The 24,317-nt window shown below is 39.0% G+C and overlaps 1 protein-coding gene across 6 annotated transcripts in view; it reads right to left on the bottom strand.

Moving 5' to 3' along the window:
• The window catches only part of CLOCK (clock circadian regulator), a 64,858-nt gene extending 48,612 nt beyond the window's left edge, over positions 1 to 16,246 (bottom strand). For 3 of the 6 annotated variants that reach the window (XR_009274702.1, XM_058804247.1, XM_058804251.1), the window contains exons 1-3: positions 16,090 to 16,245; positions 5,979 to 6,078; positions 3,764 to 3,850 (exon numbers count right to left, since the gene is read on the bottom strand). The gene's annotated coding sequence lies outside the window, so the exon portion shown is untranslated. Of the gene's footprint in view, positions 1 to 3,763; positions 3,851 to 5,978; positions 6,079 to 14,566; positions 14,658 to 15,215; positions 15,456 to 16,089 lie in introns of those variants that run through there. The other 3 variants (XM_058804249.1, XM_058804250.1, XM_058804248.1) reach the window with 3 other exon arrangements.
• Between the last annotated feature and the right edge of the window lie 8,071 nt (positions 16,247 to 24,317).

The raw sequence follows: 24,317 nt of genomic DNA, 5'->3' as shown, positions 1-24,317 counted from the left end.
ATAAAGGAAAAGTATTCAAACATTAGAGCACTGAACACAACTGAATTTCCGAATGTTCAGAAAACAAAGCTCAAAGAAAAATTATAGTTTAAAGTAACACTAACATTTAACATTTTTAACAGTCTGTGTTTGTAGATAACAAATTTTCTCACTTTTCCTTTATTCTCCTGAGCAGTAGAAGCATGCACTCCCTCCTCTGAAACCTTCAGAGCTTGTGCTAAGTCCAGAAAACCTACTGAAATCACCTTCTGAGGGTCACCAGAGAAACAGCAAGAGACAAACAACAAATTCCTTCTTCTCATTCCTTCTTCAAAATATTGGTTCCAGTCAATTTAATTGGAAATTAAATTGATTAATTATGATGAGAATATTACTCTTCAGGCACAGGGAATTTTCATAATGAAGCCTTTTAATACCTTGCAGACTAATTCACTGCTCATAGTAAAATTCTGTCATGTGTCTCCCATTCCTTCAAAAATATTTTAAGATCATGATATTGACTGAAAGACAAAACCTATCAGGAAATTCTACACCAAGCTCTTAGAAACTTTGCAGTTAAAATATTTAAGATAAGAATGTTCAGCATGAGATTAAGCATGGGGAAAGGTCAAAAACTCAGCTCCTTTTTTGGAAATTCAGATTCTATTCGGACACTCCATATAAACTCTACAAAGTTTCAAATGTGTCCTCAAAGTTATTTTTGTGAGAACTATTAGTCCTTTTTACCATCTACAATACCCAACAAAAAAAAAAAAATCATATCAACTACTTAGGACCACACTTGCTACATTTGCATGCTTTCAAATTCCCTCCCTCACTTTTGTAATTTTTATCTTTTACAATTCCCAAGTTTTTCTTTCACAGAACATTATTTCTGTGCACCAAGATACTTGTATGCAAAGTATTATAGCTATTTCAATTTACAATTAATATATCAGTTATCAAAAACCAAAATTACAATCAGGTTTTATTTAATTCCCTTCTGCTCACCACATTGTGAGAATGGTTTTAAAGATCTAGGATCTTGCTAGTGGCCCATGAAACACTGGTACTAAGGAATGGGACAACAAAAGTTATCAATATTGAAGGAAATCCTGAAACTAACATGAATTTTATGTTCAGGCTATATGCTAACAGGGCAATGAAAACAGCTGTATTGTATTTAAGCACACATTCAAGCTTGAAACAGTTTACTTATACCAAACACATGAAAAAAATACACAAACAGAACACTTCAACATAGCAGTGAAATATTCTTAAGGCAAGATTACTTAATGAGGAGTCTTCAGAACTTACTGGCTTATAACTCACATTTGGACTCTCAACATTTTTCTTCAGTTTAAACTGAGGCTTATATCTCAATTCTGAACAAATTAAATAATACTGAAAATAACTTCATTGCTTTTATTAAAGCCAGTGATTTTTTTCAAACAGTTTCAAAATGCTGCTGCTACTTATGCTGTTACAAGCTTAATAGTTTTGGGTGCATATTAATGATTATATTTTTAAAAGACAGTAGGTTGAAACATCCCTATCAACAGAAATCTTCATTGAATATTGGAAAATTTCTGGAAAAAATGCTGAAAGCCAAGGTCAAGATTCTGCAAAGATCTAATAAACAAGAAACATAGCTGAATTTAGTCCTAATTACTGGCTTAGATATGTGAGATATTATACTACAATTAAGCATGCAAAATTCTTGGGAAGCTCTGAACTTAAAATTAAACAGGGCAGATGGAGACTACTCTCTCAACTGCTATTTCAAGATAAAATGATTTAACACCAGCACCTAAATATTACTCAGATTTTCAACACCTTAACAACTGAGGAATTCATTCCAGGCCAAAAAAAAAGAAGTCTGTCATGATTCATGACAGCTAAGGCAGGAAAAAGGGTAATAACTGCAAAAACCTGCAAAGACCATCTCTTTTTTATTTTTTGCGTTGCTCTTACTTAATGACTGCCACAAAACACTGGCCTTGGGGTTTTATCAATGCAGATGAGCAGCTCAAGCAAAACACCTGGGGTGGGAAGCATACATATTTTCAAATTCTATACAAAAATTATAAAATTAAAGAAATCATAAGACTCCTCTGTTTAACATCTTAAAAATCCAAGCACAGAAAAAACACCAACTAATCTATCAGAATTACAAAAAGCAGGTACAATTTAGTCGTTTGAACCACTGTCATTTACAGAATTTATTTGCCTCATCAACACAGTTTATATTACAAAAATTGAAAAAAAGTATTTCTGGCACTTCAAAATTTTTCAAAATCAGCACCCAAACTCATGGCTGTACTTGCAGCATGGATACATATCTTAGAGGCTCACTGCCCTCATCTACTGACCTATAACCAAAGTGAACAACTATGGCTCTGTCCCCATTAGAAAGTAACCTGAAACCGTAGAAATGGATCACTAGATCAAAGCAGCTGGTGCTGACACTCCTATGCTAGCTGTTCAAGAGGGTTTATTTTGGATTAGATTTCATCTGGTCTCCAGAAGCAAACATCACTATCACATGGACCATTCAAATTTTTCCAGGAATTTCATGATTGATGCAGAACTCCATGTCCCCAGTAGAGACAGAACAGCACTGCCCCTGCAGCAGAACTCACAGACTAGTTTCTGAGAAAGAAATGTAGTTCAAACACACAGAGCCAAGCAAGTGGTAAGGGGAGACAACAGTGAGATTTTCTCCAAAGCAGTTTTAATCACCCAAATCGCAATTGTAATCTATGCATTAGAGTTAAACCCTACCTTTTCAAATCAGACTAATCAAAAGAGATGTAATGTCATAAACAGAATACTTGATGGCACTGAAAGACTTGAGAAAAATTCTGTAAGCAGTCTTCTTAATGCCTCACAATTGAAAAACAAAATCATGATAAAAGACATTTACTGGGTTCCACAAAAAATTTCCTCTGTGCCAGAATTCAGCAGAAGACATAAATCTAGATATCCCTATTTCTTAGGCTTCATTTCTCTTTTCTTCACTTATTTACTTCATCTTTTATGTCCTGTTTTCTCACTTCAAATATTTTACTTCTCTTCTTTCTACCTTATTTCTTTCAGCCTTTCTCTCGTTTACTTATTCATTTCCTCCTATTACCTGTGCTATTAAATACAGTAAGGGAAATGTAAATATTCTTGCATCTCTGAACTTTTAGGCAGAGGTGTCAGTATTGTTTTTTCCCTGGAAAGTCAGATAGTATAGTCTAAGAAAGGTTTGTAAGCACTACTACTGTGATTTAACTTCCCCTAACTCAAAATTTAAAAGGGGTAAAGATGATCATGGGCTTACTGCAATGACTCAAATTGATCTCTAAATCCTGCGCTAACCAACTATGGAAATTGAGAAAATCAGATTAATGACACAGGAATATTAGTCTACTGTAAGACTGAAATTAGCCTGGTTCTAAACATCATCTCAGAGAACAGCCACAGGAACAAAGAAATACTAAGGAAAGCTCATCAAGGGATCTGTGGAATGCAATAACTTCACTAAAGAAACAGTAGATAAAATATATTTGGGGTATACATGCTTTTTACCTAAGATGTAAAGCCAGGAATATATTGCTTAATCTCTGCCCTTTATTTTCTGGGCTATGTAATTTACATTATAATTTAATCCTCTAGATTTGAGGTTATATGCCAGAATTTCTCCAAGAACTGTAAATTACAAATAGGATTTTTTAACCTTTTTTATGCAATTAATTCATTAGTTGCTTAGAATAACCAAACTCAAATTCAGACTTACCTAGTTTCACTGATGTTCAGTACACAAGATCCAAACAGATTTCCAGAAGAATTTGCAAATGAAAGAATGGGCTTCTCTCTACATTTGCTAAATTTAGATGAAAACAAAAAAAATCTCTTTAGAGCAATTCCTAAAGAAAAACTGTCTTTTAAGAAAGATAACACTATACAAATTTTCACATGTACATAATCTGAAAATTTTAAGTATATTATATTGCCCTTCCATTTCAGAATAAATATGGTCTTCATGTTTTAAAAATGTTACTTGAAAAGCAATATCAAAGATGCACAACACATAGAGGTTTTCAGGTTGCTCAAAAAGAAGTATTTCAAAACTTTTAACCACACACAGCCTGTGCTGTCCAAAAAATCAATATTATTATGATAAAATAATGATCTTGTGAACATTAGTGAATGTTCACATAAAAGCAATAAAGAGAAAAAGCAAAGAATATAGAAAAACTGAATGAAAAAAATCAACAACAGTTATGGAAATATACTGCTGAAGCAGAATTTGAAGGACCAAATCAACAGTACATGCATGGTAAAGTTAAGGAAAAGCACAGAGTACAGAAGAAAATCTTCTTACTCAGTGTTTGTACCTGACACTACAATGGAGTCAAGGAGATTAGACCTGTTTACTTCTCACAGCCCAGCTAGAACATGCTCAGTAGCCCTGTCTGCTTATGACTAAAAGGATTTGGAACGTATCTACCTCATCTGATTTGGACAGATGAAATGGATTTAGGAAATTCATTGAATTGGTACAAAACATATTTTCAGAAATCCATCATGCTGCCTAATGTAAGTGGGACAGCAGAAAAAAAAATATTGCAGCATAACAATTTGTTTCTCCTAAAACCTTGAGTGCTTGCTCCAGCATATGCAGGTGCTTTATTTTTCCAGTGGCAAAATTTTCATTGCATTTTGCATCAAGAAAACAGTACATTTCTCCCTCTAAACTCATCCTCAGAAACAAGCTGATGCTTGGTCAAATTTTAGGTGAAGGAGACATAGAGCAGAGATTTAAGTCTTAGTAAATTAAAAGCAACTAAAACCAGGGTTCTGGAACAGAAAGTGTCAAGCATCATTAACTACAAGCACTGCTACCTGTAACTCCATTCACAACCATATTTCATGTATGACCAAGCACCTCCAATGCACTGTAAGCCACTAGGAATACAGGAAGACTTTCTGCCAGCAAGACAAAATAATCCCATTTCAACAAGTTTGGCACAATGTCGGTTCTACATAAATAGACCGATTTCTTGGGGGTTTTTTTGACCCAGTATAAAAGTGTACATTTTGACCCAGTCAAAAAAACAACAGAACATCTGAAAAATAACACCTACTCAGAAAGATAAAACATAAAAACACACACATAAAGTCTACAGAGGACCATGGCCACGATCCTCATGATACACTGTATCAAAATCCCTTTGTTGCTCAAAAGACGAACCATGAACAAACCACCCTGCTGCTCTGGGCTTCCCTCTGTGTGATGCACAAAGCAATCAGCAATCTTACTGCAAGCTACAACACGGACAAATCTTAAAAAGATGAAAATCTGCACCTCCTGGCCCATCCTCAGCTGGAAGGTACACAGTGTCCAATCAAGGAAGCAGGGAGAAGCAACCCTTTCATAAATAAAGTGACATGTGAACAGAGATACTGATAATTGAACCCACTAAGATGCATTCTACTGTTATATCCTTACATGAATGGGGTATTAAGTCACCTCTACAAGAGCATCTGCAAAAAGAAATCCAAAACAAAACAAAACCAAAAACCTCACCACACAAAAAACCCAAACAAACAAACAAACAAACAAAAAACCACTCAGAAAAGCAGTGAGCATGGCTGTCCATATGCTTATTCACTGCAACACATCCCTGGGAGAGAGATTAGCTTAGTCTCCAGAAACCACAGCCACATTAGCACGTTGCACTGCTGGGAACAGGGCCTTCACAAGGTCTGGGCTTTTTCTTCCTTCTAGTTTCTAAGGCAGCTCAGGTACAGTTCAGTTGTTTCATTCCACGCTCCAGTGTACAAGATAAAAGCTTATAAAAAGCTTATTTGAAGTTTATTCTTGCCCACGCACACCATTAATTTGAATCTCAAATTGAAGTGGAATGTCTACCTTGCCTGAGGTTGAAAAAGAGCTGTTTCTGTTTAAAGTATTACTGTTCCAGTAGCAATCATATCTACATACTTACTTAAATTACCTAGAAATACATTGTGCCTTGTAGAGTGGGTGGGTAGCATTAGTAGTCCAAAGGTGATGTCATCTAAGTAAGTCTTCTTTGGCACAGTCTTCTGAAAAACAACAAAAAAACCCATCATTTAATGAAAATCAATCTGTTTAAAAAAACCTTTTGGGGATGAGCCCTTGACTATTTCTGTTTTCTCTCCTGCCACTGCAGTAATTTCATATGCGTTCTTAAATTGTCAAAAAATTCACTTTCTAATTTTCTATTCAAGAGAATGATGTAAATACTCATGAAGGAGAACTTCATCGTTTCACACCACCTTTTACATAGCTTTGGCACTGTCTGAAATCCAAACCTGTGAGACAAATGCAACAGCCCAATGGTAACACCAAATTTACAGATGTAACTACATCTACAAAATATCAATATTACAATTATTGTATTACAGTTGCTTCAGATTGTATTATGACCTTGCAGAACACTAATAATACACTATGCAAACTTCTGGAAAGAAACAATAAAATCTTAACTGTGTGTACTATGGTTCAATAAGGACACATGAACTACCTCAGCACACAACATGAAACTCTCAGAGAAGATGGCATGCAACATCACAAGACTCCCCTCACCAATCAAACTCCCCTCATAAATAAAAAACCAATTTCATTCAGATGTCCTGAGCAAAAGCTAACTATACAACAGAGATTCTTATACACAAACACTTTATTCAACAAAGAAAGAGCTCCCCACCTCCTACAGATCATTAATTCTGTACCACTACACACCATGCTGTATTTTAAACACACCTGCACCAACTTAGTAATATCATCTAACTGATGATAATCCTGCTAGAAAAATCTACTGCTACTCACCCACCGCTGATATTTTCCATTCAGCACTCCCAAGTGGCAAAGCATATCCTTCAAGGCATACATAAATCTATTCCCTTCCACTGTATGTAAGGATTGGTGGATTTCCTTTGACATAAAATAGCCAAAATAAAGGAACTTCTAAACCCCTGTCCTTTACCACCTTGTCCCCCAGTACATATAACATAGAAAGAAGAAGCTCTCAGCCTGAGGAAGAAGAATGCCAATGTTTGAAGATCTACTGCCAAGTCTAATTGGATAAGAAATACAGACCATTAACACCTACATATCTATTTTTCTAAGTGGTCAAATGAAATATGAAATGTTAAAAATCAATTATTTGAATCAAATACCAGCATGTAGATAAGAAATGGCAAAACATATTCTATAGAGCAGGAAGTTAAGGTGCATTTTTTAAAAAATCTATGCCAGTTTATGAAAGATTATTTTTAGTTCCTCTGTTGGCAACATAAAGTTTAATGTAACTCAATCTAAATCAACCATAAATCTAATTGTCTATATAAAGGCAGTACAAATTTAACTAAAAATAATTTGGAAAAGCAATTTCAGTTATTTTAGTGAAAAAAAGTTTGTGATCCTTTAGACTTGGATAAAATGGTAGTGTGTCAATCACCACTGATGGTAAACACTTCTATAGTCCCACTCTCAATTGTACTGAAATTCATATGAAGTCCTCCAGCTTGTAGAAAAATTGTGTAATAGAAAGTAGCAACAGAGCAACAGGAATGAGATGCAATTTTCAGGGATGCCTGTTATTTTGCCACTCACTTTAAAAGCAAGTTTGAGTGACAGCTAAATTTCTTAAAGGGATAAAAAAAGATATCTTAGTAGCAGAACTTGTGTCCTAACCTCCCTGATCAAAACAATTTGTCATATTCTCAAATAATTTTCCTGTCTCATTTTTTTTCCTTCAGAAGAGCTACACTGATCAACATAATTTGTAAGTTTCTATAGATCTTTTCCCTGCTCTATTTCATTAAACCTTCTAGTTACTCCTTCTCTTGATCCAGACTACTTTTCTGATCTCATTATGCGATCCAGATCCTGAAAAATATTTTGCTTCTTTTCCTCCAAATCTGTATATTATTTGGACTTGCTTTATGCTGTCTTTTGCTTCTATATTCTCATATTACTTGTTGCTGATCGATCTTATCTTTTTAGAAATGAGAATTTGTTTAATTCACTCACTATGACTCGCTTATTAACTTGAATCCTTGTCCCCCTTTCTGAGGTCATTGGCATCATTTTCTATGTCAGTGAAATTCAGATCACAAGCTTCTCAAGGCTGAAACTCTATCTTATTATCTATGAAACATCATGAAAAGCTCTAGGGCAGCACATAATGTTTAGCTAATGCTTCTGAGCTGGAAAAAAAGACTATATTAAAAAATGAAGTAGAACATTTTAACAACAAAAACAGTTCCAGAAAAACATATTACATATAAAATTGCTATCAGTAGAACTACCATACTAGCTCGGAACAGTAGTTCCCAAACACACAACTGCTAGTAATATCTTGATTACACATAATGGATGTTGCTTCTGTGGATGGCAAGAAAACTTTATTAAATCACATTACTACATTAAAACTGACAGGAAGGTGTGTGTGTGTTTGTGGTGTGTGTGTGTGAGAGAGAGAGAGAGAGAGGGAGAGAGAATTTGCATTTCTATTCTGACAGTTCTTGGAAGCTGTGATTCATGCTGCTACTTGCTTTTCTACTCACAGTGGAGGAAAACCCTGTTTCCTTTAGAGTATTTGTTGTTACTATGAAAACTACTTTAAAACAAGCACAAGGTTAAAAAAACAATTTTGCAGTCTGTTATGATATATTAAATGAAACATTTTAATACTTAAAACCAATCAATTAAAATTTGTGAAGATTATGAGTCTTGACAAGTATATTTCATATTATACAGCAGAGAATTCTCTAGAAACAAAAGTAGCACAAGCTAATAAAGTTTTCTTCACTTTTAGCATTACTAAGATGTTCAGTTTTCTAAACCAACCAGCAGGACATGCTACATTTCTCTACTGAGACTTCATAAAAATCTTCAAGTTGATTTCAGTCTGCTGTTTATTATGATAAATAAGTAATGCAAATACAGGCCAGACAGGAAAGAAGCCAAGAAATGCCATTCTAGACATAAATTCAGTTCCTGCTTTTCAACAAGTAACTGAGTTACAAGACAGAGGAGTGGGCTTACTGGAAATCTGATTTGGGAAATACTGTCTTTGGTTCTTATGCTGACAGAAAAATATTATGTTTATTATTATTTTGCTATAATGTCACACTATGATATTGTTCGTCCCCCTCCCTTTCCAAACAGCCCAATATTCTTCCTGTCTCCTCAAGCCCTGAGGAGACAGGGCTTGAGACACAAACAACTCCTGGTCTCCTACCCAACACAGACCCAGTGCATGTTAAAAAAACAGGTCAGTACCAAAATCCATTCCATTATGTCTCATTAAAGAGAGGGCAGTGCCACATTCCTCTATATCCAGCTTGCCCATTTTCCCAAAATCTGTGGTAACATTATAGTCTGTGATTTCCATCCCTCCTACAAACATGGCTACAATTGATCAACTATTTCAAAAGCTACTGGTGAATATGTAAGGAAAGAATGAGAGAGAACAAGGCAAAAGCATAAATCACATTTTCTTAGGAAATTAGGCTTAAAAAAAGGCAACTCCCTCCCTACAGATTTTAATTGAGGAAAATTTCCTAGTTGTTTATTGAGCCAAGGAAAGAAGCAGCTTTTGGCAAAATATTTTTTTATCTTTTTACAACTTCACCTGTAGGTTTCAAATTAAGCTTTGGGGAACTAAGGTGGGAAAGTTACCACATGAAACAAGACAGGTTTTTTCTCCCGTCTTGAGGCTTTTGGATGACTGGTGAAAATCCAAACATTTAACATATCTCTAACAAGAGTAATCTGAAAAATTACATACCTTCTACCTTAGCACACCAGCAGGAGTCTACATTCTCTGTATTCTCAACCATCTTCTCAACAGCAACCTCTAAACTTTTGTAACACTGTTCTGCCAAAGTGCAGTAACAACCAAAATCCAACAGGCAGTCACTGACATTACACTTAACATGCAATGAAATAGCCACCAAACACTTCAAATGCCCTTAAATGCCAGAAACTATTATTAACTACTTCATTAAAAACTCAAATATAAAAATGGAGACTTATGTTTTATTTGTAACAGCAGCAGGATTCTCAGAATTTGAAATATTAAATTAGCTGTATTAATATAATTTGAAGTACCTTTTTTATTAGGCAGCTTAGTATCTCATGCTTTCATTAAGATCATAATTTAAGATGTAAAAATATATATTTATTTCCTCAGCGTTTCTAACGTACATTAGGAAACTCACACATTAACCTCCCACAAGAGCCACTTCTTACCAGCCAGCCTGGCCTCTACATTCACAAATACTTGCCTCAATGAAGAAAGTGCTGAAACTTTCTGGAGATCTATCTACCAGTTCAGCAGATAATGAAGTGCTTATGGGATCTGGGGTCATTCTTCTGCAAGCAATGGAGATACACTCACAAACTTGTCATGCTGCAAGCTGAAAACTCTTGTAGATGAGGTCACTAGTAATACTACTCCCAGCTAGAAAGTACTTAAAATTCTGACACCATGCTGGGTGATCGGCCCATTCCCAGGTATTCCTCCTTTTCCAAGTGTCCCACAGCAAGACCACTACTATGCAGCATGGTTAGCAAGTTCTGTGGCTTGCTCTGGTTGTAGCAGACCCCAAAGCAGCAGAGTCTTCACTAAAACAGGGCACAAAAAGGGGATTCCATACAAAGGATCTACAAAAAGGATCCAAAGTACCAAAGGATCTTAAGTACCAAAGCCAGGGAGAGTTGCATGATTCAGCAAGACTTTTTCAAAACTTAACAGAGACACAAACTATATAAGCTTTTCCCATCAAAGCAGGAGTAATATATTCTTTAACCATGCCAGCAGAGGGGAAGAGATGTGCTCTCATTTGTCCAGCAGCACAGGGTTATGGCACAGTAACCTGGATCACAGAAACTGGAAAGCAAATCTCTAGTCTGTCAAACAGGGTGCCAACCCTAATTTATCAGCAGGCTCTGCATCACACTGGGAAGATGCATCAACTCCTAACTCATCATTTCAGTGTCAATTTTCAGAACATGGAAGTAAAAATAAAAAGTAAAGCTTTACTGGACAGAGCAGCACCAGAAGTAGGCATACCTCTCTAAGGCAGCAAAAAAAAAGATGTAATTCTTGGGTCCTAGTTTGTAATGGCATTCAAAATTTTAAATGGAACACAGGCCAGAATATAGGTATATATATCATATCCTTTTCCTCCAAGAAAACAACTGGCCTAGTATATCCCTTTAGCCCAATTAGACTTCAATAATTTGTCTGCAAGGAAAAGTGAGGTTCCAGGCTTTGGAGTTTTGTTGGCTTGTTGTTTATTTTGGGCGTTTCTTTTTTTTACAGGAGACATGAACAAAGCCTCTTCCTCCTCACTCCTTTGTGCTTCTGAACAAAAGGGAGAGTCACCACAGGGTTTTGGTCCAAGTCCAATTCCATAGGTGTGCCTGAGGTGTGGTTTGAACATGCCTTTGAACAAGTGAAGGCCTAATTTACAGATTGCCTAATTTATGAATAGTAAACAGATTTTAGATGCCAAGATGCTGGGTTATGATATGATTCTGGAAGATGTGAATGAGAACAAAACTTCAGTGTTCAACTTTGCAAAACTTTACTAGTGAAAACCTAGAAATCCTCTAAGACAGACATCAATTTTATTTGGAGTTGGACACACAAAACCCATTTAAATCAATTTTGACTCCTCCATATTATTTTATGGATTTGTGTGTATGGCTGGCCATATACACAGCACAACATAAACCAAAACCATCTTAGAGGTACCTGCAAATACCCTTTTTAGTGGAACTCTAGAAAGACCTCTATAGAATAATTATGTCACACATATTTATTTTAAAAAACTACCTTAACTGGAGACCTGTCTTACTCTAAGAAGTGTTTTAACTAAGGCATAATAATCTAACACCATTTATCTTGTGGTACCAGGCTGTCATTATTGGTAAAATGACATTAGCTTCAAAACTGAAGCCTTCTCACATACTCTGAGATGATCACACACAGAGTTTTAACAAAAACGCATTGAAGTAGCCACATTTGTTCCTAATTTGGCTACATTTTTATCATGACTATGAGGAATGCCCATAGTATATAATGAGCTTCAAAAGCATCACACTCCAAATATGTCATTATCACTCTTGAATCTCATATATATAACTAATTTTTAAGGATCTATATTTAATAAAATATTAATACTATTAATGATGATTTCATAATATACTCAGAACATCAGTACAGAATAAGGAAATTTATTCACTGATTTTAATGACAAAATGCAACAGTTGGAAAGAGTCCAAAGTGTGCAGCTCAACTGTTGAAAGAAACTGTGAAACCTTGTTATTTCCACATTATATTAAATATATGACAAGCACAGTGGACCAAAGCATTTTATGTATATGACTATATATTCTAAAAGTAGCTACAATAAAGAATTTATAATACACACAAAAAGTATGGTAAGAGAACACTAAGGCTATAAATTAAAACACTCAGAGGTGAGGTATACCAAAATTAAAGTGGCTTTTACATGACAAAGGCATTTTGTGGCAGCAGTAGGAATAGAGAATTCAATCCTTCAGGGCAGCTGCATTAACCCTGCGTCTTTTTTCTCTTCTGTGATTTTGCACTTCACATCTTTTAAGTCCTACAACAAATAAACAGTGTAATGTCTGTCAAAGTTTCAAATTATTACAGATTCCCACTGAGTTAACAAAATAACCAACGTTCCTAGTAAGTTCCTTTTCCCAGATGGACCACCTACAGAAGTCAGAGGTACCTTCCTAACAGATCTGCCCAAGTTTGCTTGTGCCAGAGCTACAGAGAGACACTGAGATCTTTAATTTCAGATTCTGCTAAGGGAATGAAGACATGCTTCCACCACATCATTTTATTCTGAAAGACCACTAAATCCAAAATAGTATCAATGCTACTAACAATAATTCAGTATAGGCTTAAGATGAGAGAAACAGTTGAATGGTTTGGTGACTATCTGTAGTGTCACACTTTTTTTGCCTCTAGAGATAAAGCTACTGTAGAACAGCCACTGTTCTCCCAACAGCCTGGTGACTCTCCTGGTCTTGTGCCCCCCCTTCACTGGTCAACCAGTTCATTAACACTGAAAGGTTAAAAATACCTTGCAAAGTAAATAAATAGAAAGTAAGAATGGCAGGAACAATCACTACTGACTTTGCTATGCCACTACCTACTAACATCACCAATCCTCAGAAACAGTTCTACACCTGCTTTCACATTTGGCCTTCACAGTTTGCAGTGTTCATAGAGAAGCTAGTACTTTAAAAAGGCTGAAACACTAAAATGAACTTTACTTCAGAGATCTACCAAAGCCTTTGCCTCAAGAAAAACTAACTCATGACAATGTGATGAAAAGGCACCTTTCAGCTGAAATTCCACTTCTTCTGAATTATATTTTGTATTAAAAACTGTATTAGGATACTAATTTTCTACTCTAAGAGGAGAGCTACCCATAGTCTTCATCTATAAAACTAAGCTGAAACCGTGAGGCACTGACAACATATTATATGTATCTCCTGAAGGAAAGCATATATAAAAAAGGAGCTGCTTTCAAATGAGGAAATTACCTAGTGCAGCAAACTGCATTTTTGATTCACAACTATTTTCAATACAAGTTTATTCATTTTTAATAAAAAATTCACAGCTTTCCGAGTTGATAAAAATATTTCGTATAAAGAACATGTGGAGAAGGTGGGGGGCAATACCTCTACTGCTATTTAATATCAACTCACATTTAATATTCAACTTTTTGCAGAAATTTAAAATAGGGAGGGAAAAAAGCAAAAGTTCAAGGCTCTTAAAAGCTGCAACTTCTTTTGCAAGACCAATTCAACCACAAAGATTCATGACTTATATGAAATTCTATACTAAGAAGCTAATTAACCAACACTGCAAATTAAATTTAAGGTAATTACCACTCAGTTTTTAAACTGCTTAGTACAAAGAGACTAAAGTAACCTACAGCAGAGGTTTGGGGGTCCTTAGGAGAGCATTAGTAACAAAAACACACTGTTGTCCTCACATCCTTTTATTTTACCTAAATGTGTTAAAACTTTCCCATGCAAGAACACGAAGCGGAAGAAATAAAAAACAAGGCATGGCTGAATGGCACCTTAAACTATTAAATATCAACCCGGAAGTTTGGGCTTTTTTCCCTGTTTGAATTGCTTGTTGAGAAGCAGTAACCCTTGCCTTACCAACAAAATTCTCAGACAAAGTTGCCATATTCTACAAAAGGAACCTAAACCAAATACATTATGTCTGGTAATCTGAAAGCATGTCTGTAATGAGTTTGAGGAAGTGTCTTAAGTGGATACACATGAAAATTAATATTTTAATTTATAAAAAAAAAATTGAAAGCAGAGTTACTTTGAAGTAGAATCCCTCTGTTATAACAATCAAATGCTGTCCAATTTCAAATAAAGGCCCAAACCCCACAGATATTTATAAACAAAGTCAATATTATTTCTGTAAAACTGAACATTGTGAAACAACTGCAACTGTTGATACTGAACTTTGCCAGGACTACCACAGTTGAGGTGTATTTCTCAAGTACTTCTTTCTCTAGAGCATTTGCTTAAACAATCCTCTTGCCTCCTGTCACACCTGTCAGCCAGAGAAATTACACAGGTTAAATATAACCACATTAAAAAGAAAAAACAAAAACATAAAACCATGGTAGTTAATTTTAACCTGGATCATTTCCTCAAGCTAGTTATGGGACACAATTCCACGAACTACTGTGCTGGTGCAGCTGCAGCAAGGAACAGGCAGGCCAGGTCAAGTCAATACTGCCACCAAAAGCACTGTTTGTCAACCAGTCATTTAAAAAAAAAATACCTACTTTAAGGATTCAGAACATCAGTTTCTATGGTTGGCCACTGCGCCTCTACATGCAATTTCATATTCCAGCCAAAGCCATACCTGACTTTCCCTGTGCCCCTTGGTAGGTTAACTCTTATCAGCACATGAAAACAACGGCCTCACAAAAATCTCACTGCAAACATGTTTGATTAGTACATAAGCACTCCTCCTCATGGAAAAAAAAAAAAAAAAAAACCACATTTCCAATTTCTATCGAGGCCTAAAGTATCTGGAATTTGAAAGTGAAACCAAGCAAAAATCCTGATCCACCTTAACGCAATCACAAAATTGAAGTACCACGGATTTCCAGTCCCTCGCTGGTCGTATTTCACACCTGCATGCATGGAGTATTTAACACACTGACTTTAAGGCCGCCGCAGGAACACGAAAAAGGACCGGGGGCTACTGGGAATCCCGCAGGTTTTACGAGCGTGAACACGCTGCAGTTATCGCAATAAAGTTATCGGAACCAAAAGAAAAAGGGGAGAGGAGGTGGGTTAAAAAAGCCTACAAGTGCATACGCAACCGCGCAGCTCCAGCCCACCTGCGGCGGGGAGGGCGCGGGGCACGCTCCCGCCGCGGCCGGAGCCCGAGGCCCCGCGGAGCCGAGAGCTGTCCCGCGGCGGGGAGGGCCCGGGGCCGAGCGGGCACCGACCGCCGCCCTCCCGCCCTGTAAACACCCGCGCTCGCAGGGCCGCCGCGGAACCCTCCCCCGCGCGTGGGGCGGCGGGCCGGGCGCGTCCCCCCGGCGCCCGCGGGACGAGCGGCCCCGGGGAGCGGCGGCCGCGGGGGGAAGGCGCCGCCCGCGGCTCTGCTCGGTCCGGCGCGGCCCGGTCCGGGGGATGCCGGGGAGTCCTGCACCCGCCCTGCCCGGTTGGCGGGCGCGGGGCCAGGCGGGCAGCGTTCCCGACGCGCCCGGGAGTTGTGACAGGAGCAAAGTGGGTCACCGGGCCTAGCGGGTGCCCCGCGAGCGCCCCCCGCCCCCGGCCGCGGCCGTGCCCGCCCAAGGGCAGCCGCTGCACTCCCGCCCCCCGGTCCGCGGCGGGAGACGCACGCCGGCGCTGTCAAACTTCCACCGCTCCCCTCCGCGCCGCGTCCCCGCCTTCCCCTCGCCACCGCACACCGGGGCCCGGCGGGTCCGCCCGCACCGCCCCGCGCCGCGCTCGCTGCTCACCTGGCCCCGCGCTGCCGCTGCCCGCCCGCGTTGCCCCGGCGAGCGCCGCTCCCCGCGCGCAGCCCCGCGCCCGCCGCCCGCCGGCACTGCCCGACTGAACCTCCCGCTCCTGCTCCTCCGGCGGCGGCGGCACAGCAGCACCCGGGCCCGGGAGTCCCCCCCGACACCACCGCGCCTGCGCCGCCGAGCCCCCACCGCCGCCGGCCGCCGCGGCGCCTCGCGCCACCGCGCGTGCGCCGGCGCGCACTGCAACCCGCGGCACCCCGGGGCCGCCGCCGCCGCCGCGCCTGCGCAGTAACGGCGCACCGGGGAGGTGATCCCCGCTCCGCGCGCGCGCCTCACCGCGCCTGCGCAGGGGGGCGGCGGAGGGCCGCGTGCGCTGCGCAGGCGCGGTGGGGCGCGCGCCTCCCTGACCTCGGCTCACCTCGCCTCACCTCACCCCGAGCCGCGGGAAATGGCGGCGGCGCCGAGCCGCCACCGGGACAGCGGCACCGGGCTGCAGGCGCAGAGCCGCGGGGCCGCCGGGCGGGCAGCCAGGCTGCGACCGGGACAGCGGCACCGGGCTGCAGGCGCAGAGCCGCGGGGCCGCCGGGCGGGCAGCCAGGCTGCGAGCGGGACAGCGGGCACCGGGCTGCAGGCGCCTGCCGAGCCCGCCGAAGCGGCTCCGCTGAAAGGAGACCTTTCCCCGCCGGCACGGTGAACCCGGCACATAATGCGGTCGCACGCGCGTTCCCAAAGCGGAACAAGCGACATGCCGGGTCCTGTCCGGGAAATTCAGGGGTTCAATGAACCCGTCCCAGCGGAGGTCCGTGGTTTCTTCTTTCCTGTCTATAAACGGGTGAAATTCCGAGAGCGGCAGAGAGCAGACGTGTTTGCCTCAACCCTTTTGTATGTACGAGGCTTGTAATACCGTTCTGTAATATGCGGCGACTATTTAAACATAATCCTGTCATGCCTGCAGCAGAGCATTGCGCGAATCCTTTTCTGTAGAATAAAACGCTCAGGATTGTGTATTGTAAGTAATATTGTGTAAGTAATTCCAGCTTTTTCTCTCAGCTAAAAGGGTTTTATTTTTCAGTTGATACCTGAATAGCAATGTATCTAAAAGTATCTATAGAAGTTGAATTCGTGTTTGCGTCTAGAATAAAATAAAGAACTTGACTGCAAATTGTCATTGATTTCCTTTCTGGGTTACTTTTCAGGTAGTTCATTTGATTCACAACTGTGACCAAAGTGTTAGATACTGAAAAGGTACTGTAGGGTCAGGAGCTTCTTTACCAGTAGTGCTCCCAAAGGGCTAACTATGAGCTTTTCCACTGAAAGAATTCTGAAAAGCATTAGTAAAAGTATTTATTTTTGTTACTTATTCATAATACTCCAGTTCCAGCTTTTAGTTGATGAAAATGTAACATAAGGAAAGCGAATAATATTATCTCTTTTGATGAAATGTAGTAGAGCTAATAGGGTACAGCAAGAGTAGAACGTCCAGGAGAAAATGTGGGACTATTTTCCAAAAAAACCCTAGTTATCAGAACACAAATATGGCAAAGAAACCAGGAGGCTACAAATAACTTCCATCAAATTTGCCAGAAGATTTTTAGTAACCAGTGATCATTCTTCAGAAAAAGTATGGATGCTGCACTATCTCACACCTTGCATGAATAGGAGCATAACACCTACTTACTGCAATGCTGCAGTGACAAATTATTCTTTGACAAGATCAGAACAGGCAACACAGCTGTGCAGATGATACACATTGGGGTTTTCTGCCAAAGCTGTGGCCTAAGTGAGGTCATTTTTTTTAATGCTACTTCTCTTTTGGCACTATTTTGTAGGATCCTGAAGGAACAGGACAGCTTAGAGATGATGTGATGGTTTTATGAAACTCTTTTTCTCCTAGAAATACTATTGCTCTGTTCTTGCCATCAGAGTGACTTTGCTGTGCAATGATAGTTCTGATTCACTCACACGGACTATGTGAGAGCCAGCACAGCTTTTAAACAATGCCAGATTGGGAGCAGCAGATTTCTTGTGAATTGATGAATGGTGGGACTGCACTGAGCCGGAAATGCAGAAATTTCCAATGCACTTCCATTAGCTATAGCCATGTTTCCTAGAGAAATGCCATTGCCATCCTGCACAATCTGTTTCAGAGCCACAGAACGACCACATGCTTAGTGTGTTCCTTTTTGATCCACGCTGGCCTGTTCAAAAGAAGGTCTGTTTGGGGAAACTGGCATTGAAACTAAATTTCACATCACTCCAGAATACTAAAATGAGTGGATGTGGAATTGAAAGCCTGTCGCAATCCACATAATCCTTGCAGAGCAAGGTTGGCTAATATTCCTGGAGCCTTTTCTTCCACACAGCATAACTGACTCCACCCCAGAAACACCTGGTTTTAACCTGGAGATTAGCTCGGATTTTGCTGCTGCTTTGTCACATCTGATGACTTTAATTAGAACCGTGTGGTCACTTTGCTTGGACAAAGACAGCGGTACCAGAGGGAGGTTTGGCTCTTTCCCGGTCGCTCCCACTGTCACACCCTGTGCGTGTGTCCCTGGCAGCAGCCGCAGGCGTGGGAGGGAGGCTCAGGCTCGCTGCTGAGAGGAAGCAATGCTGCTTTTACAGCAGCCAGCTTTGATACTTGAAGGGACTCTGCAATCGTGTCTAAAGTCCCTGATGACCTATTTACATTTAAAACTACCAGCTAGCGTTCTAGTTTGAAGTGGCAGATAATGGCAGATAAGGCATTGTCTCTGAAATGCAGCTACTAGTTATCTCTGAATCTGGAAAAGAAAAGCTTCCAGCAGTGGTATCTGCCAGTAGGTGTCCACCAGTAGGCTTACCAAAGGAGTAGAAAACCGTATTTGAACCAATTTATGTCAGAACACATGATCTTAGTTAATTTTTTTTCAAGCAATACATGTTTTTATCTCAATACAATATCTTACCGTGGAATTGCAAAATACCCGTGTTTAGGCAATATCCTCACCACAGAATTACACAAATTCTATACGAATTCTTGGCCTTTTTTTCAGATCTTTTTTTCCCTTCAAAAATAATCAAATGCCTTTTCAACCTTTAAAAAGTGGCCTTTAGATCCGATGATTACAAACAACAACAATTTTTCATAATGTGAATTATTTAGAAACATTCCTAGTGCTTTCTGTTTTCAGATATCTTCCCACACGTTTAGCTATCCCAATGAACCTGCTTGTATTTCACCAGTTTATATACAAGTATTGTGGGTAAACACCTGTCCTTGGAATTCTGAATGCAGCAGTTTACAATGGCTTTGAGAAACTTGCCTTCTGGAAACTTTCAGGCCAGCAGGTTGAGGTGATCATTAACCAGTAAACACATGGGGATACTAGAAAAGAATAAGGAAATAAAATGACACTTCTAGTGTAAATTATTTGTAAAATAACTGAAGTTATTGAAGCATTTGAAGAACACAAGTACCTTTTCCTACAGTCTGCTTCTACTTTAATATGTTATAAGAATTGCAGGACAAATTTTATTTAGCTTCTTCCTAGATCATTGTGATTTAAAGAACTGTTGAATTAAAAATAAATTGCAGTCATCTTATATGAAATATGTTAGTAAAGCTACCAGACACTTCAAGCAATGTGCCTCAGTTTCATTCTTCACTAAGTTTTTAAGTTTTCACTAAGTTTTGTCCATTGTAGAGTTAAATGACATTTTTGAATCCGTAACATACATTTTATTTTATTTAAACTAGATCTTAGTTTAACAATAGATATTTCTCCACTCCTTAAGTAACATCAGGGAAACTTTTGTATATTTTTATTTTTACCATGCCTTACCATGTTCATTATCTTCATAGTTATTATTTAAAATACAATCTATATAAACCCCAAAAACTAACCAATGGAGGAAGAAACACAGACACAGATAACACCAAAATGAACAGAATTTCTCTTGTTGCCCTGCAGCCTTTTGAGCAATTAGGATCTTTTGTATCTGACTGAAGTTAAATCAGCTGATGTGGACTGTGGACCCTGGAAGTCAAAGGCAGGTGAGCCAGTTTTGTTAGTAGTGATGAGAGATTTTGGGGATACTCATACTCATTCCTAAGGGATTACAAGTTTCCTCAGGTCCTTATCTATGCAATGGTAAAATGCAGAATTGGTACTCCATTATACAAATCAAATGAAAATCAAGAAAGGCTACTCTTTTCTCTCTTCAGATCTTGAAATTTAAATTACTGTAATTCTAACAATTTCATTTGGTTGTCCTATTCCTTTTGCTTCTGGGAAAAAATGTTTGATTCCTGACAATTGAGAATAAACTCCCTCCCAAAAAAACCTGAAAAGAAGGAAAAGAGGAAACTTGTCTGAATCTAAAAAATGATTAAACATTCTGTACTAGTTCTCAGTGCTTTTCAAGAACATCTAATAGAACTGCTAACATACACAGAACTAATAATGGGAGTCCTTTGCCATTTCTGCTGCATCCTGTCACAACTTCTGCTACCATTAGAGAATTTACTGGGCAGTCGATAAACTGACAAGATTTCCTCAGTTTGCATAACTGAGACTTTTCCTGAGAGGCTGTTGATTTGTTCAAGTCAAAGGGGAAATAAAGGTAGAATAATCCTGTTAGACCACTCTTGCTGAGAAAAGAACCTGAAAACAGTGGACACCACTTTCTTAGTGAAACCCAGAGATCTCAGTAAGGTTGCACACATGGTGATAAGCATGCACAGCAAAATAAGTCTTTCATGTGTTTGAACAAAAGTGAACAATTAACTCTCACAAAGTGAATTAACAAATCGAGTAAGTCAGATGCTCTATGATTCCATTGCTTCCAAAAAATTGCTATCTCATTAGTCTCTCGTATTTAATTTTTCTAGATTTTATTTAATTACAAGTTCAATTCTTTGTATTGAAATATTCTACGTCTTATGCAAGAATGTTTGACCAATAAAGATTAATTATAACCTAAACATCCTCTGGAGCATTTCTATGCTTCTTTTGCATAGTGCTTTCCACAACTTTCTCTTAGCTTCACATACTTTTGCCTCCTCTGAAGACATTTCCATTCCTGCAAGTGCTGCTGCCTAATTAGAAAATAAAAATAATAACAAGCATCTTAGGAATGTTTTAATGCATTTTAAAAGAATATCTAGTGCATCTCAATTACTTAAATTATTTAAGTAACTCTTGAGCTGGTAGTCTTAAAATTTTAGAGCTAGAAATGTATCTATGCCAATCTTTATTCAATAATATAACATTAAAATTAATTTTATTAATTCATCAATATCAGATTTGGGAAACTTGAGTAACAAACAAATTGTACAAGCATTTATAATTTGAGATGAAACAAGAAAAAATTAGAGCAGGTACTAAATATTTGTGTGATTCTGAATATGAGATTAGTTTAAGGAGGAATTACAGTACTTATACTAGTTTTAAAATAATTAATGAAAACTGAAATATAAAATCAGTAGATGGCAGTCTTCGTCTATAAAAATACTTGCAATGTAGAAAAGGAAAATGTTTTACTGAAACTTGATGAACTAAAAGCAGCTATTAATTAACTGAAAGCCACTGTGGAATTGCTTTTCACAAAAAGAAAATTAAAAAAAATAATAAATGTGCAATGCTATTATACTCTAGCAACAGTACATCATAGTTTTGGTTCACAATTTCCACATATTTATGTGAATTATTTTCTTTCTCTGAGAGTACATTACTAGATACACTGTGTTAGTCCTATAATTATTTTAGTCATTTTAACAATTCAACAGCAGTAAGTACAGGTAGAATCTAGATAGAAAAAATGTTTTGATCACATTAGCTTCTTTATATTGTGTAAACTGCATGCCTCATTTTTCTTAGTTACAATATAATGCTGGGCAGAACTCAGCAGAGTAACTTGTAAATTATGTACAAAAATATACACATGAATGTCTGGTAAAGCAACAATTGCTGAAGTCGATACAAGGTGCCAAAGTTTTCTGAACCCAAATTCACAAGCACATTGACTCTGTATGGCACTGTAAGTAAAATGATTGGTGTAGTCCTATTAAATAGTTGAATAAGGTTGATTGTGCCCCAGTTGTGCCTAAGAACAGTGTGCTGCGTATCACAGATTTCCAGAATTGTAGCCTGGCTGGGCTTGGAGGAGAGGTCACCTGATTCAACCCTCCAGCTCAAGTAGCATCAGCCTTGGGCAGGCTGTCCAGAGCCATCTCCAGACAGCTTCTGAACAACACCAAGGGAGAAGACTGTGCAACATTTCAGTTGTTCTCCCTCACAGTAAAAAAGTGTTCTCTGGTATTCTGAAGGGACCTCCAGCATTTCAGTTTGTGCCCACGTCCCCTGGTCCTGTCATGGGGCACCACTGGAAACACCTTGGCTCTGTTTGCTTTATACCCTCCATTCAGGTATTTATAGACTTGATTTGGTCTCCCCTGTGCCTTCCTTCAATGTAAACTTCAAATGAACATTTTCCTGAGGTAAGAAATAGAAAAGTCATTGAAATCAACTTTGAATAAGAGGCAAACCAAACACAATAGCTGTTTATTAGGGATCCATTGCTGGCTTTTAAAACCACACGAGTTTATTGTCTGGAGCATCTCTCCTATAGAGAGACTGAGGGAATGGGCCTGTTCAGCCTCAAGAAGAGAAAGCTGAGAGGGGACCTGTTGACAGGACCTCATCAAAGTCTGTAAGTATTTGCAGGGAGGGTGTCAGAGGATGAAGCCAAGCCAAATTCTTGTCAGGGGTGCCAAGCAATAGCAGAAGATACAATGGGCAGAAACTGATGCACAGGAAGTTCCACTGGAATATGAGGAAGAACAACTTTACTCTGTGGCTGGCTGTGCCCTGCTACAGGTTGCCCAGAGAGGTTGTGAAGTCTCCCTCACTGGAGATAGTCAAGAACTGGCTGGATGCCATCCTGTGCCATGTACTCTGGAATGACCCTGCTGGAGCAGGGGTGTTGGACCTGTGACCCACTGTTTTCTCACCCAGATTGCCCCATTCTGTGATGCTGTAGTTCTGCAGCTACCACCACTACTGCACAAAAATTTTAATGTATGATATAGTGAAACTATAGTAATTATTATAGTAATTCATAATAATTTGCATTTTTATTACAGTAATATATTTAGAAACTATATTGTACTGGAAATGAGTGCTATGCTAGAAGAAGAAATGTATTCTGCTCATAATAATCAAATTAATTACTTAATCAATTAAAAATTCTGAACAGTTTGATTCCAGCACTAAAATACAGTTTTCTTCTTTAATGGCATGCCATCCTCATATAGGTGGTAAGTACCCCATATGCAAAACGTTATCTATCACAAAACTGGAGCCACAAGATATTGTTTTTCCTATTTTTTTTTTTTGTGCACACGAGAGAAAAGGGATACCCAGAACCAATTGTCCATTCTTTCTGGCTTGAAATGCACAGAAAACTCTATCCAAAACAGGAGAAAGAAAATGGGATTCAGAACTTCTTTATTTGAACATTTCTCATCATCGCACAAAGTCTGAAGACTAGCAGAAAGTGTCTTTAGTGTGCAGAGTTGTCTTTGGTGTGGCAGAGCGCGGGGTACCCTTTAATCAGGCAGAAAGAGAATGAGCCCTACTGGTGTAACTGGGACAAATGTTGACACTGTAACACTTCAAACACAGCACACCTCCAAACACACCATGGCCCAGTGCATCCTCAGCTCAAGTGAGGATGTGTAACAGTGCTTTCCACTGTGGCCTGGTCAACAGTGTCTTTTAAATATCGAGCTTTCAGAGGAAATAGTTTTGCCCTAAGAGAACATCAAAGCCAAATATGGCGTAAACTGTTTCTCTGTGCCACTGGCAATCAGGAGTTCCATCTGATGTCAAAAGAGTAGAAAGTAAAAAAAGGCAGTTGTGTGAGTCAGCAGACGTTACTATTCAAAAGATTCTGAGTTTATTTTTTAGGAGCATGTACAGTAGTGACATGTGCACTGCTAATCTGGATGGATATCTCTCATCACACCTGTACATATCAATAGCTTTCCTATCAGTCTCATTAAAGCCAGCTTCAGCTTCCTTTAATTCTTCAAGATTCATTCATTCATATGGTTTCACTAGAAACACAAAAAACCCAAACCAACCAACCAAACAAAAGAAGTCCACCTTTGTTCTCCAGAGTCACCAAACATTTTAAATGCATGAAAAGTAATAAGCAGATGTAATGTAGAACTAATG

Source organism: Ammospiza caudacuta, chromosome 4 (genome assembly GCF_027887145.1).
Source record: "Ammospiza caudacuta isolate bAmmCau1 chromosome 4, bAmmCau1.pri, whole genome shotgun sequence".
NCBI lineage: Eukaryota > Metazoa > Chordata > Aves > Passeriformes > Passerellidae > Ammospiza > Ammospiza caudacuta.
The sequence above is the reverse complement of the archived record's forward strand: the minus strand, read 5'-3'. Positions and strand labels throughout refer to the sequence as shown.